Consider the following 15,641-nt stretch of genomic DNA (forward strand, 5'->3'; position numbering starts at 1 on the left):
ATTTATCTTTAATTGTTACTAGCCGTATATTTATACAGGTCTTATATTGTTTATAGATCAATCAATAAACAAAGAGTTCTTTGCAGTATTCTGAAATAATCTTTCATGGGGGCCTAAGTCTCAAATATACATAAATACAGTTTCTAATAAGGTATCAGAGCAAGGTTCTCTGCGATCTTTTTTGGGCCTTCTGCGATCTTCTTTAGGCCTTCTATTCCTTTGTTTTCTTCTTCTATAAGAAGCCTAGTTTCTTTCTCTAGAAAGGATCCCGTGAAGTTGGGTTTCTTTATTTATTTCATCGATAGCTACGCTTTGTAAAGTTTTTTTTTCTTCACATCAAACTCCATCCCTGAAGAAAATAGGATCAAGATACTCCATGCCACTTGAGCCTTTACATCATCCTTTTGGGCTTGAGACCCATCTATGAAGAACAGTTTTGCAAACTTATCTTTCGTTTATGTTTTCCTGTGAATTTTGATTTGATGATAGAGAAAAAGTTGGTGCCAAATTTTTGTTTGCAAATCTCCTTCAAAGTTTTTGCAAGCAATTCAATAGCTCGTGCCTAATTTTTGTGAGCAAATCTCCATAAATTATTGTTTGCAAGCAAATCTCTGTGCAGTTCAAAACTATTTGTGTGCGTCTCAGCAAAAGCTTTCCATTGACAATCTCCGTCAATAAACTGTTGTACCAATTTGTGTGCATCTTCGTCAAAGCAGCTGCGTGAATTCTTAAGTGGCTCAGAGGTGGCTCAGAGGTGTTTGCTGCCCACAGTCTTCATCTACCTCTAAAAATGACCTCTAAAACGGCCGATCTGCAATCTCTGTCAAGTCCTTCTTCCACTCTCTATACAACAGCTTTTGTCTTTGTTCTGGCCAGTGTACTGGACTACAACTTGCTGAATTTGTCTCGGTAACTGAATTTGTCTCATATCGTTGCTAGTTTTGTTGGCTATTCCAAAAGACCACTGCTTATTTTTCAAGCAAGAGACCATGGCTTCCTCTGTGCTTCTTCTTCAAGCAAGATACCATTGTTTCTATTGGTCACGCCATGCACGTGAAGACTTAAAGACTTAAAGATCCAACACGGTCACGCCATGCATGTAAAGACTTAACGACTTAAAGATCCAACACGGTCACGCCATGCATGTAAAGACTTAACGACTTAAAGATCCAACACGTTCGTTTATGTAACTTATTATTCAAACTCCATCAGCTTTGTGTAAAAGCATCTTAAATTTGAAGGGACGTATTAGAGTATGTATATCTATATTGATAGACATCATTATGAATACATAATGAGATATGTATATGTATGGGTATATATCTCTTAGGTGTCTCTTGATTATGATAAGATTAGTAGTTATCCATAACTATCGGTATTTATATTTAATTGTTACTGCCCATATATTTATACAGGTCTTGTATATTCTTTATGGATCAATCAATAAACAGAGAGTTCTTTACAATATTATGAAATAATCTTTCATGGGGCCTAAGGCCCAAATATACAAAAAGAGTTCTTTGTAGTATTTTGAAATAATCTTCCATGGAGCCTAAGGCCTAAATATACAGAAAGAGTTCTTTGCCGTATCCTGAAATAATCTTCCATAGGGGCGCCTAAAGCCCAAATGTACAGAAATACAATTTTTAACGGACTTGAAGTATTTTATCTCCAACAATTTACAGGTACGGATAAAGTCTAACCGAAACCAAACCCAAACCCAAATAATGTTTAGATCCTAATTTTAAACTCAAAACCAACCAGCAAAATCCAAATGTTGAACTTATACTCAAACCCGTATCAAGTACACCCAACGGGTCCATGTCGGGTCCCGGTCCATCGCGACCCCGACTTTTAACCTCCCTTCCTTCTCGACTGCCATTAGGCCTTTCCGAAATTTGGGAAAGTATCGCCAAAATTTCGTTATGGCGGTGCTTATAGATTGTCAGCTTTTTACGCTGAAAGGATGGGAGGGTGCAGCACGTCAACAGCGGTGAAATCTTTCTCGCGATTGCCAAAAGAAATTACCTCCACCATCCACCATCTTACGTAATTTTACCCGTCTTTTCACCTCGGGCAATATTTTGGAGTCCGCGCTATCTATGGGCATTTTGGGAAACACCATTTATTAAACCACGGTATACCATCAATGAAGGGTCAACTTGTGGTCTTGCAGCCAGGGCACCTTTCCGCTAAGGGCAATTCGGTCATTTTCTTAATATAGGGGCTTGCAACATAAGAATATAGTTTCACAAGTGCTACTAATAATTTTCCTTCAATTAGAAGTATCGAGCATTAGCATATACACTAAAACCCATGTCACGGGGCTTTAGAATTTCAAGGGCAATTTTTTTCAAAACGTTCATGGAAGATATATTATTTAATGTTTTTTATATTTCTAACTTTTTAAATTCATGAACCTCGATATTTTAAAATTAGATCAAGCAATAAGTGCGATATTAAATAGTCTATCTCTATATATATTTTAACAGATTGCCTAACTTCAATTATTTGATGGAAAAATATCAGAAAATGGGTTGAAACCCCTTACATTATCACTTAAGGGGTCAAAAAATTAATTACCAAAATACTATGTTCTGACATGCCAACATCAAAAATAGGCAATTTCAAAAAATTTAACAGTTTTTAGAATGTACATGATTCATGTAGAAATTTAAAAACATATCAATGAATATAATTTGTAATGGAGAAAGTTTCTATATAGCTAGGGCTCTAGACAATCAAATCAGAGCCCACCTCAAAAATTTCACTAGAAGAAGGTGTTTTGATGTCCAAATATCATCAAATTGATCATCTCGACATCAAGATGTTTGGACATGAGAAAAAGATGGATTTCAAGTTTTGGAAATAGTGCATCTTGTAATGCAATTTTTTACTGTCAATTTTTAAGATTTTCAAGTTTTTATAGATATGCTCGACCAACACTATTTTTTAAGCTTTAAATTTTGTAATTAGAGATGAAAATATATTTAACGCTTTCACAAAGATTTCCAATATTGAAACCACATTTCTCAATACTATTTGAAGGTGCAATGTACTTTGATTATTTAAAGCCTCGGCTCTATACAAACCGCAACCATTTGTAATTAACTTACCTTTTACTAATATTATAGGGCCTTCAACCCCCTTTTTTGGATGGGATGAGGTTTCATAAAGCTTAGGCTTTATGGAAACAAAATAGAACCTCACCTCAAATCTTCATTCGGATAATGAAATTTGAAACTCAAAAAATGGTACGGATCTTGTGGAGTTATGAATTTTTTTTTTTATGGCAAAATAGACAATCTAGATAATTTATTATAATATACACTATTTTTAAAATATGAAATCTTTTTTATTTTTACGAACCATAATTGTTGTAAAGGTTTTCTAATATTTAGATTGCAACACTTATGAAGTCAGGCTTTACTTGTTTTGATAGAGCCGCACCCCTATCAAACCATTTTCCTTTTGAACTTTAATTTTCAAATGAACACAAAAACAAACGAGATAAATCATGACCATTATGCCCCTACACCGCTCTATCTCATTACTTACGTCACCCTTAACAAATAATATCGAATAATTTACTTATTTTAGATTTTTCAAGAGATAAACGAATCCATGTGAGGGGCCTCTTCCCAATAATATATCACATGGTAAATATTTATGAAAATAATTAATAAGGTGAAAATGACGAAAACACCCTCCTCTCATTATTAGGATCTCCTGCCAATTCCATGCACACCTACACGCGTAGATTGCCATGCGCTCGAAACGTGGCAGGCGGATTTCTGCAGGGGCTGCACGCCCACCAAAGTCACTAACATTTGCCCTTGATCCTCTGATTTATTGCCAAAATACTCTGCATCTAGATTTGCAATCCAGTGAACGGAAAAAAGTTTATATAAAGTCTTAACCTTTATAATGAAGGTTCTTCGATGTTAGAAAAGATTCAAATTCATCATTTCAAATCTCAAGATTTATTTTTATGAAATATAAAAAAATAATTTAATCTTAAAAATAATTTATTTTCTAACACTTTATGTGGACCATCTATTTTTCAAATTTTGAAATGTTTATAGATTTGCTTGCCATCATTTCTCATTTATAAAACTTTAAATTTTATATTTGTTTTGATATCAATTTTATGGCATTTAAACTGTATTTTTTTTATACAATTTTGAGATGCACCCTACTTCAATAATATAAATTTAGATAATTTTGAAGTGCACCTTACTTCGATAATATAAAATTGACCTTTTAACAAACCTCACCCCTTTTGAAATAAGGGTTTTACCCTTGACAATGACGGTTTTACCTTTGACAACGAACTTGACCAGTTTCAATTTAGAGAGGCAGAAAGATTTCCTACTCCCTCATGAGCACACTATTTATTTACTTCCTCTGGTAAAATAGGATACTTTTTTATCTCGAATTTTGGGACTTAACAACCCATAGAATAAATCTCTGTTAAAAAAATTTCGAATTATAGGCATTATAAAAAATTAACACCTCAGTATTTGAGTTGGCTGTTTGAGGAGCTGTTGGTGTTGTCACTGGTTTTTCTAGTTCTTATATTGATAGTTTGGAGCATTGGGAGTGCGAAAGGTTAACAAAGGTGGCTATGAAGATATGGCAGATGGCTAAGGCGCTTTGGAAGGAGTGGAATTTAAGGGTTTTTGAAGGAAGAGTTGGGGAAAAGTGCGGTGAAGAAAGGAATTACTCGTAATATTTTGAGTTAGTTATCGCTAACAAAGGAGGGTTTTGGGGTTTATGAGGTCGATGTAACGGTTAATCTTGCAAAGTTGACTAGACAAAAGGTTATTAAGGTTTGGTGTAGGGGTGTTTGGCGAGCTCACGTAACAGGTAGTCTGAAGTTGAATTTGATGGAAATTTTTATAAGAGATTGAAATGGTATAGTGATTTTATGCTAATTGTGCAGAGTTACAGGGGGCTTCACCTTCTTCTTCAGCAATTTAGATTCATGCCTTGTATTGTTGACGGTAATTTTTTAAATATCATTAACTGATGTAATAAGGAGTCTCGGTTACCAAGGAGTTTGAGAAGCAAGTGGATGGAAGTAATGGACATTAGTGGCCAAATGAAAGTAACGTGTGTATAGAGAGGCTAATGAGGTTGCATATGACTTAGCAAAAACATAGGTTCTGATGGGTGAGATGTTGATTTCTTAATATTTGTTTCTTTGAGATTATATTGTATGTTGGTAATATTTTTAATTAATTAATGAAGTTATAGTATTTTTGTCCAAATAATAAAAAATAAAAGGATTGAATATAAGCTATCCAATTTTTGGAGGGCTAGAGCAAAGTGTTATAAATCTCAAAATTTAAATTTATTTAAAGAATAATCATCTATTTTTTATGCGCTTCCTAAATTTTTAGAAAAAATAAAATTCTCCTAGGTAGGTGCTTTAATTGAAGGAGTAAATACACACTACGCTCCACGTATAATACATATGTCATTTAAAAGGTTAAGTTTGTATATATGATTAGTAGGTTGCAAGGAGGCTGAATAATGATAATAATAACAACAACAACAAAGACAAGAAAAGAAAGAAACAAGAACCACAAGAATAGAGAAAGAATGGAAAGAGAGGGAAAGAGAGGACAAAACGTTAAGGAGGTTAGATATGAAAAAATATAGTGGCTTCTTTAGCCAAAGAGTCAAGCTAAAGAGTTACACTCCCTACGCCCTCTTAGCAACAAAAGGGTTTCAAATAAAGTATCTGCCAATCTCCAAAGAATAGAGGAATGAGAGTTGTACCGCTTAATAACATTCAAAAAATCACCTTCTATAATCATTTGGGAATCTGCATCCCCTAAATTGGATACTTCATATTTCAAACTTAGCAATTATGCATCAATAACCTAACAAGGTGGAAGAGTCCCTCTCAAGGTCCATAAAAATTGACTTATATGATTCTTGAGAACTGCCCTATAGCGTGCAACTCGTCCTTCTAGTCTAGCACTCCCATCAAAATTCAATTGCACCCAAGATTGAGGAGGGGTTTTTTATAAAGCCGATTTTCTAACCCTATGTTTATGCAACTAAATAAGTTGGTTGAAAAAAACTAGTTCTTTCGGGATACATTTGAAAAAAATAGGAATTTTCCCTGCCCAGACTATATCTCTCATGATTTGAGTTTTGAGTGCACTCTTTAGATTGAGAGAGAGAGACTGATTGATTGATACCCCGTGATGAGAAAGGAGGGAACCTAACAACTATCAAACTGCTGTTTGAAAGGTAGGAATACGAGACTCTTGCTCTCCTATAGTTATGGATAAAAACTCTTTCAACTTTAACATAAGATAATTTAAAGGGTGCAGTTGGGATACGAATGCATCCGTAGCTGTAGACGTAAGATGCACCTTCAAATTTTATCATGGTATATAATTTTGATGTAAAATGTTCTTAGGATTATCTCAAAATCCATTTTTATATCTAATTATAAAAATTTAAATTTTAAAAATGGTTAAAATCAAATATCTATAAACATATGAAAATCTTGAAAATGGACGGTGTAGATAATATGTTGTAAAATGCACTATTTTTTAGACTTAAAATCTTTTTCATGGTCATATATCTCGATGTCGAGATAATCAATCAAAGTCAACATTAAAACTACCTTTTCCGTTGGATTTTTTAGGTGCATCCATAGTTCTACATTTTAAGGTTGCATCCTTATATAAACTCTTTCCTAATTTAAATCCTAACAAAAACTCAAAGGAGAATAGAGAGTAATGAAGGGAAAAGCCTCTACAAATCTACAATATTAGGGAAAGAGCTGGTACATGGCATTAATTATATATTGTAGAAGTAAAGTACACCTTAAAAATCTAATTAAAAATGAATGTTAGAAAATCCTCTAATTGATAATTTAGACCTCGAGACATACGGATATAAAAGGAAAATGATTCAAGTTCAAGAAATAGTAAAGCTTGTAATATGTTATCTAGACTATCCATATTTCCAAAATTTTCTGCATTAATTTGTAAAATTTAAATTTTATTATTAGGGATGGAAATAGAAATTTAATCCATATATAGAACTTCATATTTTGGTAGGGCCTAGAGGTGCACCTTACTTTTATGTTTAAAGTTGGCATCTTATACAAATTTCATGAATGGAAATAGATGTTCAAGCCATTACTGGAACTTTATCGTTTGGTAGAGCCTTGAGGTGCACCTTACTTTTTATGTTTAAATTTCGTACCTTGTACAAACCTCAGCCATATATAAAAGGGAAAAGTTTAAATGAGGTCATGATCAAATGTGGTCTCCTTAATTCATATGGAAATAGATGTTCAAGTCATAACTGGAACTTCGTCTTTTGGTAGAGCCTTGAGGTGCACCTTACTTTTATGTTTTAATTTCGTACCTTGTACAAACCTCAGCCATATATAAAAGGGAAAAGTTTAAATGAGGTCATGATCAAATGTGGTCCCCTTAAGGAGATTCATTTTAGAGATGAACTTTGGATCTGAGACACATCTTAAGTTGCTCTAGATGCGTTATTGTTTTAGATTAATGAATTTGCAGCACTACAATACATTTAATGATATTGGAAGAACTAAAATAATTGTAATCTATTTTCAAGTTTTTGAAATCTGTTGTATTTTGCATTCATGATCATGATGGTTGACTGTATTAATCTACAAGATTTTTGGTCCAAAATTCATGTCTACGACGGATTTTTGAAGTAGATCACAATTGAATAGGTATGTCTTTTCTTGATTAGAGGGAAAAAAAAAAAACCGAAGTTAAAATATGGTTATATTCAAGTGCGACGTTACTTTTAAGTCATTTTTATAGTAAGGTAATTATTATAAAAATCCAAAAGTTTTTAATGCTCCCATAGGAGCATAGTTTTCATTTAAACCACCGGGTAAAACTTAATATAGGAGTAATTCTAGGACCCCAAATTTTGGTGGTGCAAGTTTTCGACTAAGAAGAAAAATATCTTCCAAATAGCCGTCTTTATGTACGTAAAGAAAAAAAAATCTCAAGATTGACTAAAAATTTATGAACGTAAAAAGAATTTAGAGAAATATTTGGGGTAATATTGCTTTAAGGGCCATTAGCATAAATTTCTCTTGAATAAATGAGCTAGCCGCGACATCAAAGCCTATCTTTATGAAAAATATGTTAGTGTTAAGATAAAACAACAATTGAACCAGCGAGGGTTGTTGTTAAGTCAAAATTAGTCCAACTATCCATCAAATCAGTCATATTGTATTTTTTAAAAAATATTAAAATATAAATACTAACTAAAAAATATAAAATATATTATAAAAAATATCTAAATTTATTTACCCGATTGGCTTCACTTGTCAGAACTAGTCACATGTTCACTATGAACGATTTTCAATTAGAATCGATTTTTGCTTACGACCGGACCAAACAAAGTACCAATTGGTCTCCTTGTGTAACCGGTTGGACGGGGCAGCTAGGTACTAAAGACTATGGTATAAAATTAGGAAAAGTTTATATCAAGTGTCACCTTTATATTTATATTGTACAAGTAAACTGCACCGAAGGTTGTTTTTATATTGAAAGTTGTTTTTATACTGAAAAACCCTTAAATCAATCATCTCGACCTTGAGATTCATATAAAATAATTGAAAAAAAAAGACCAACACATTATCTGGACTATCCATTATTAAGATTTCTAAATATTTATTGATCTGCTTGATCGTCGCCATTTTTAAAACTTTGAATTTTATAATTGAGGGCAGCAATAAATTTTTATATCATTACAAGGCTTTTCGGAGCTGAAACTGCATTTTCGACATAGTTTTGATAGTATGGTTTATACCAATGTTATCAAGTTCGCTTTGCTTTAGCCAAAGCCTTGGGCTTTCCACACGAAACCGAAGCGAAACGAAGAGAAATTTACTCGCTTCGGCTAGATTAGGAGTGCTTCGGGATGATTCAAAAGCTTTGGTTATGCTTAAGGTCTACTAAGCCAGCAAATAAATAGCTACATGCAAGTAATTTTTTTATTTTATATTTTTCTATTATTTATATATATTTTATATACAAATATCAAATTTATTTACACTAGATTTTTAAAAAAAAATCTAAAACCTTTTTTCGAGTCAGCCGAAGTACCGAATTGTTTCATTTTTCTCGCCAAACCAAACAAAACTCTGGAGACGAATATGAAAACATTGGTTTATACTTTATAGTCTATGCAAACCTCACCCATAAAAAGAACTATGGTTTTAGTTGGAATCACAAGGGCTGTGAACGTCTTTGATTCAAATGAGAAAATGTCACAGGGTAAGGCTCGGGATTTAACCACCTGCAATCAGCTCCACCTTCCAAGCAAGAGAGAGCAGTGATGCACAGATGAGGTAAGAGAGAGATTTATATTGGGCAGGACATGGAGATATGATAAGGATACAGAAGGTGAGAGAGAGACGTACCCCGAATGTCACACAGAGATAAAAATGTGAAGCCACCACAGAGGCGTTTGTCCTCGGCTGAAAATACATTTAAAACCTAGAGATAGAGAGAGAGAGAGAGCAGATGATGTATTGCTCAAAGCATTGATATCCAAAGACAGAGAATTACGCCGAGATGATGAAAAGGAGTCAGAGGAGAGTAGAAAAGAGAGAGAGATGATGTCAAGGGGACGTAGGTTGACTTGCAATCTGCAAAACCGTGCAGGTTTTGATTGTATGATTACTGACACGCATATCACTATCCATGCACAGGGGGAGAGGGAGAGAGAGGGGGGAAAACACAAATTAGAAATGATTGAATAAATAATAGAAATTGAATGAGTATTGGCATTATTAAATGTATTGGTAGACGAAAGCTGCGGACGATGCTTCCATCCAGGTACGGTGTGATTGACCCCGGTTTGCGTCTACGCCTGGTTTTCGCAAATGGACAGAAGTACGCTCGTTTTAAAGTCACCAATTAGTACCCCCTCATTAAAAACTGCAATTATAGCCTATGTGATCATCTTTTTTTTTTTTTTTTATTGAAGGGAGATCGTGCATCACACTCCGTAGTTTTTATTAGATGTCAGAGTGGAGGGCTTGATGTATGAGGTGAAACATGTGTTAGATGTCAAACTGGATCGGATGGCTTGATGTACCAGGTAAAATACTTGATTTGAATTGTGAAAGGAAAGTATATTGTGTAATCTCTTTTATTGGCGAAATTCCCTCTATTTATCTGCTAACCGCCTTGTTAGATCCAAACTGGCTAGTGGTTGATTTTAGTTTTAGGAAGTTAGAGTGATCAAACGGTTTTTTATATATATATATATATATATATATATATATATATATATATATTTTTAAAAATAAAAAATTTGATTTGTAAAATATTTTTATATTATGACAAAGATTAAAAATTGTTTTGGTCATCAATACTTACTTATATATTTTTCCATCTTTTTTAAAAAAATTAAAAATAGCCTTTGAAAAATATGAAATGGGTTAAAATCCATTTTGTCATTAATCTTCAACTTCGTTTGAATGTGTTTTGTTTTAATCATTCTTTATATGCTTTACATATTTTAGTACTTTTTTTTTATACTTTTTATTTTTTTCAACAGTTTTTTTACCGCCCGGGACTTACTCGGTTAGAGCAGTTGAATCGGTCAGTTTACCAGTCAAGCCAATTAAACCGCTTCCAAGCCCATGTCCGATTAACCGTTCCGGTCAATTTTGCAAACACTGATTTCTTTATATGAAAAATAAATGGTCTATGCTAGAATCTCAAAATATTTGTCAAGAACTCTCGGTTATTACTGTATTAAAGAATATATAACAACTATGATAGATATCTATCATACATGTCAATGACACCTAATCTTATCATAATCAAGGTATATACAAAAACACTTTTCTTATCCAAATACACATATCCATATGATACATATCCATACCATAACAGTCTCTTTACGTACTTTTTCTTAAAAATAATGGGAAAATTTTATGGGAAAGATACCATTTACCTCTGGTACAAGGTGGTCACAATTAATCTTGACCTGTGAAATTAGGTGACTTCATTTATTTCATTAACCAAGCTCAAAGTTCAAAACAAAAAATTCAAATTATGTGACACACCCAAACTATCAAATTTCATATCGAATAGCCGTAAGTAATTGTAACCTCCCTAGAGATAAATAGTTTCATTGTATACAATCCCAAATTTTATTTAAGACTCCTAAAGGGTTCAAAAAATTCAAATGGATTGTAGGAGGCATCTTCAACGCAATTTTGATTTTACTTGTGTCATGAGAATATCTCTTAAATTTGTATCGTCGGGAGGGAGAAGCGTTTTAGGCACCTTCCAATCGAATAATGGAAGTAACCTAATTGTTTGGGATTAATTAGATTATTATAATGTTTCTACTTCTTCAGGATTCCTTATTCTAATTCTTCAGGATTCCTTATTCTAAATAGAAATTTAGATCAATTTAGATTAGTTTGATATATTTTTAAGAAATTTACCGCATGGTCCAAATTCTAGGCCACACCATGTTGAGGTCCTTTTTTTCTAAGTTTTATTTTCTGCTTTTATTTTTACTACCCAAAATACGAAAGACATAGTTGGGCAATTCGAAAGTCTATCTGTCAAGCCACACAATATATGTGTTTGGGCAATTCAAAAGTCCAACTCTCAAACAAACAAAATGGGTTTTTGATCCGTTTAAAAGTCTTAATTTGAATTTTCAAACCTCCCAAAACTTAAAAAAAACTAATAGATTAGGGTGGTTCCAATGTTGGACGTACAAACTGTCAACATGGCCTCGTTTGGTTCATGTGAAAACAGTCATCATGAAACTATTTTCATATGGAAACTGAGATTACCGATGTTTGGTTTGCACCTTAGACGTATGAAAACTTGTTTAAAGTGAATAAGTTTTACCACATAAAGGCACCATTCATGTTAAAAGAATTATCCACCCCATGAGGTAAAAGAAATTTACCAAGCCATTTGTTTGGTTTCAAGGGAAAGGGGCTAGGTTACGGTGATAGAACCCCCTACCCTAGTCGTCACATTGTGGTTTTCATTCTCACTGACACCACCTCATTGAGAAATTCAAAAAATTAATTCTTAAACTATTTGAAAAAACACCTAGGGGCCTATCTTTCCCACTAAGTTATCCAAAAAAGAAAAGAGAGCGTCTTCAAAATTTTAGAGAGCTTTAGAGAGAAAAATTATCACAATGTTTTTAGAAAGAAAAATTATCTCAAAATTTTAGGTTCCAGGGGGAAAATATATCAAATTTTAACTTTCAGAGGGAAACTATCCCAAAAATTTCAGAGATGAAACTATATCAAATTTCAAGTTTTAAAGACAAACTATCTCAAAATTTTTAGAAAGAAATTATCTTAAAATTTTAGAAAGATAGAGAAGCTATCTCAATTTTTATATTTTTTAAGTGGAGAAATTGTCTCAAAAATTTTAGAGACAATTATATTAAATTTCAAGTTTTAGATAGATAAACTATCTCAAAAATTTTAGAAACAAGTTCTAGAGACAAAAACTACCTTTAAATTTTAAATTTTTAGAGACAGTAATTATAGCAAACTTCAAGTTCTAGAGAGAAACAGTATCTTAAAATTTATAGAGAGAAAAACTATCTTAAATTTTTAGAAAAAGAAACTATCTCAGTTTTTAGAGAAAAATTATCTCAAATTTCAATTTTTTAGAGAGATAAATTATTAGATTGAAAATTTTGTGAGAGAAACTATATCAAATTTTTTAGTTTTAGAAGGAGAAACTATCTCAAAAAATTTTAGAGAGAAAAACTATATCTTATTTCAAGTTTTAGAGAGAGAAACTATCTCAAATTTTTTCAGCGAACTATTTCAAAGTTTTAATAGAGAAACTATCTCATATTTAAAAAATTTAGACAGAGAAATTATCATAAAATTTTTAGAAAAACTTTCTTGAAATTTTTAGAGAGAGAAACTATCTCAAATTTTAAGCTTCGAAGAGAGAACTATTTCAAAAAAATTATAAAGTAAAGCTATATCAAATTTTGAACTTTAGAGAGAGAAACTATTTCAAAAATTTTAGAGAGATAACATCTCTTAGAATTTTTAGAGAGAAACTATCTTTTAGAACTATCTCAAATTTTAAATTTTTAGAGAGAGATAAAGTATCTCAAAATTTTAAGACTTAAGTAGAGAAACTATTTCAAAAAATTTAGAGAAATAAACTATTTTAAAAATTTTAGATAAAGAAACTATCTTAAAATTTTATAGAGAAAAACTAACTTAAAAGTTGTTAAAGAGAAAAGCTATCTCAAATTTTAAATTTTTAGATAGAGAAGCTATATCAAATTTCAAATGATAAAGAGAAACTATCTTCAAATTTTAGAGAGAGAAACTATCTCAAAGTTTTCAGAGTGAGATGCTATCTCAAATTTCAAATTTCTAAGCATCGCTTCGAGATTTTTATAGATAACTTGTTTTATCCATGCTCTCTCTCTCCAAGTGTGTTTATCAACATGGAAAAAGCAAGCTCAAGTAATTCTTTCCATGTAGACTATTTGCATGTGTAAATATTTTCCTGTCAAATTATTTCATGTGAATCAAATACCTCAGGTTTTTTTTATATATTATTCTTTTTGGTGATTTGAAGTTGGATGCTCAAACCGCTCAAATGCATTATTTTTGTTTATGTTTTACGTAGTTCTAATGTTGGTTTTTGAACTGCCATAAACATCCCAAGTCAAATTGCCCAAACATATGTTTGGGCAGTTTGAAAGTTGTCATTAAAGTCAAACTTTCGAATTACTCAAATATATCACCTTTTTTTTTTTTTTTTTGGTGACGGTTTGAAAGTTTGAATCACTCGTAAAATGAGATTTGAAATAACTAAAGAAAGTAGGATATCAATGTAATACGCCCCAAAATTTGGATCAAGCCACCATGGACTGTTTCTTTGAGAACCAAGTAACAAGCCCACTACCTAATACAAGGACATAACTAGAAGTAGATTTTATTTCATCCAGGTTACCTTCGTAATTGGCATCCGTGTACCTAATCAAGGTTATGTCCGAGCTGCCCCCATAGGTAAATGCATAGCTTACGGTTCACTTTAGGTACCTTGTGATCCTTTTGATTGCTTGCTTTCTAATGTTCCTCTCGCTATTTATTTTGGTATTTATAAACCACTCCTTGTGCAAAGGCTAGGTCTGATCTAGCTCCTAATACAACATTGTTCATACTTGAAAATTGTGGCTGAGACAGCAGCATTCGCTTATTTTCCGGCACAAACTCGTCGAAAAGGGAAGGTAGAGAGATAGGTCTGGTCTAATTGCCATTCGGTCATGCCACAAGACCCTCTTTCGCTCGAATGACTAGCCAAGTCGGCTCCTGGTACCATCAAATTTGAAGTCCGAGTGAAAGTTTGGAAGTCATGGATGGAAAAGGAAAGAGTTTCAAAAAGGCTTTGGAAATAGAGTCGAAAATTGAAAGGAAATGAAAGAACGAAATAAATGAAAATATACCTAAGGCCTAAAGTCCAAAATTGAAAGAAAATGAAAGAACGAAATAAATGAAAATATACCTGAGGCCAGGCCCCAAGCTCGGCGCTCAGAGATAGTGCCGGTTCAGTATCAGTTGAGACCCGGCTTTTCCGATCCTTCAGAGGTCTGCAGAGCGAGGTGAATTTAGTTACTTTAGGCCCAGAAATTTGAAAGGAATTTGAGAATTCCGGCTAGGTTCTGGGTTTAAAGGCAGGTGTCAACATCTAAGATTAGATTTATGGCAATTGTCGTTTGTATGTTCACCAACAACATTGACAAATTCGTTGGGCAATCGTTATTATGCCATCCATGATTTAACGGCGGGCGTGATTTTGTGCGGTGCCACACTTAAGACGTAACGTTGGTGGCATCATCATTGGCAAGGCTAAGATGCTTGTTCGATTGAAATCAGGGCCACAACGAAATTATCAGTAGTGTGTTGATGTTGTTGGTAACACTAGTGAAAAAATATGAGCGTATCATGCTGCCATCTTTCCGTCTGAAAATTTGGTTTAGGCGGTGATTCGACCGATCAGAAACTATCGGCTTTAGGCGGTGATTTTGACCAATCAGAAACCGTCAAACATGTTGACCACGTTGTCACCGTCGTTACACTTGATTACGGTAAAACCATTCGATTCAATTACCAAATTCCGATGTCAAGCGATTGGCGGTTAATGTTAACTAATCGGGGAGCATCGCCATTGGCAACCGCGTCAACGAAGTCGGTATCGTTGCCAACGGTAAATATGAAATGTTAGGCAATTGGCGGCAACTGCCGATAACAGTTTGACTATGTTTTTAAGGACGTCAATGATGTTCCCAAGTTAGTTACCTCAGCAACCACCTTGTTAACGCATTTGGGAATTTTGTTGGCGGAAATCTCACTATAGTTTACCCAATTTCCTCTTTAAAGCAGGTAGCTCTCAGTTTCAGGCTTCTTATCTTGGATCTTTCCCTGCCCCTAAGATCGCCCGAGGCTGTCTTCCCGGGGGTTTTCGAACTCTGTCAAGTGGCTTGGGTAATGGGGTGTGGTTCTTTTAGGGTTTTGGATGGTTCAGGTCTTGTGGTGGCTGTCCTAGGGTACTTTGGTTTTCGTATGGTTTTCTAGA

Source organism: Amborella trichopoda, chromosome 5, assembly GCF_054954075.1.
Source record: "Amborella trichopoda isolate Santa Cruz 75 chromosome 5, AtrichopodaSantaCruz75HAP2 v2.0, whole genome shotgun sequence".
NCBI classification, from domain to species: Eukaryota; Viridiplantae; Streptophyta; class Magnoliopsida; order Amborellales; family Amborellaceae; genus Amborella; species Amborella trichopoda.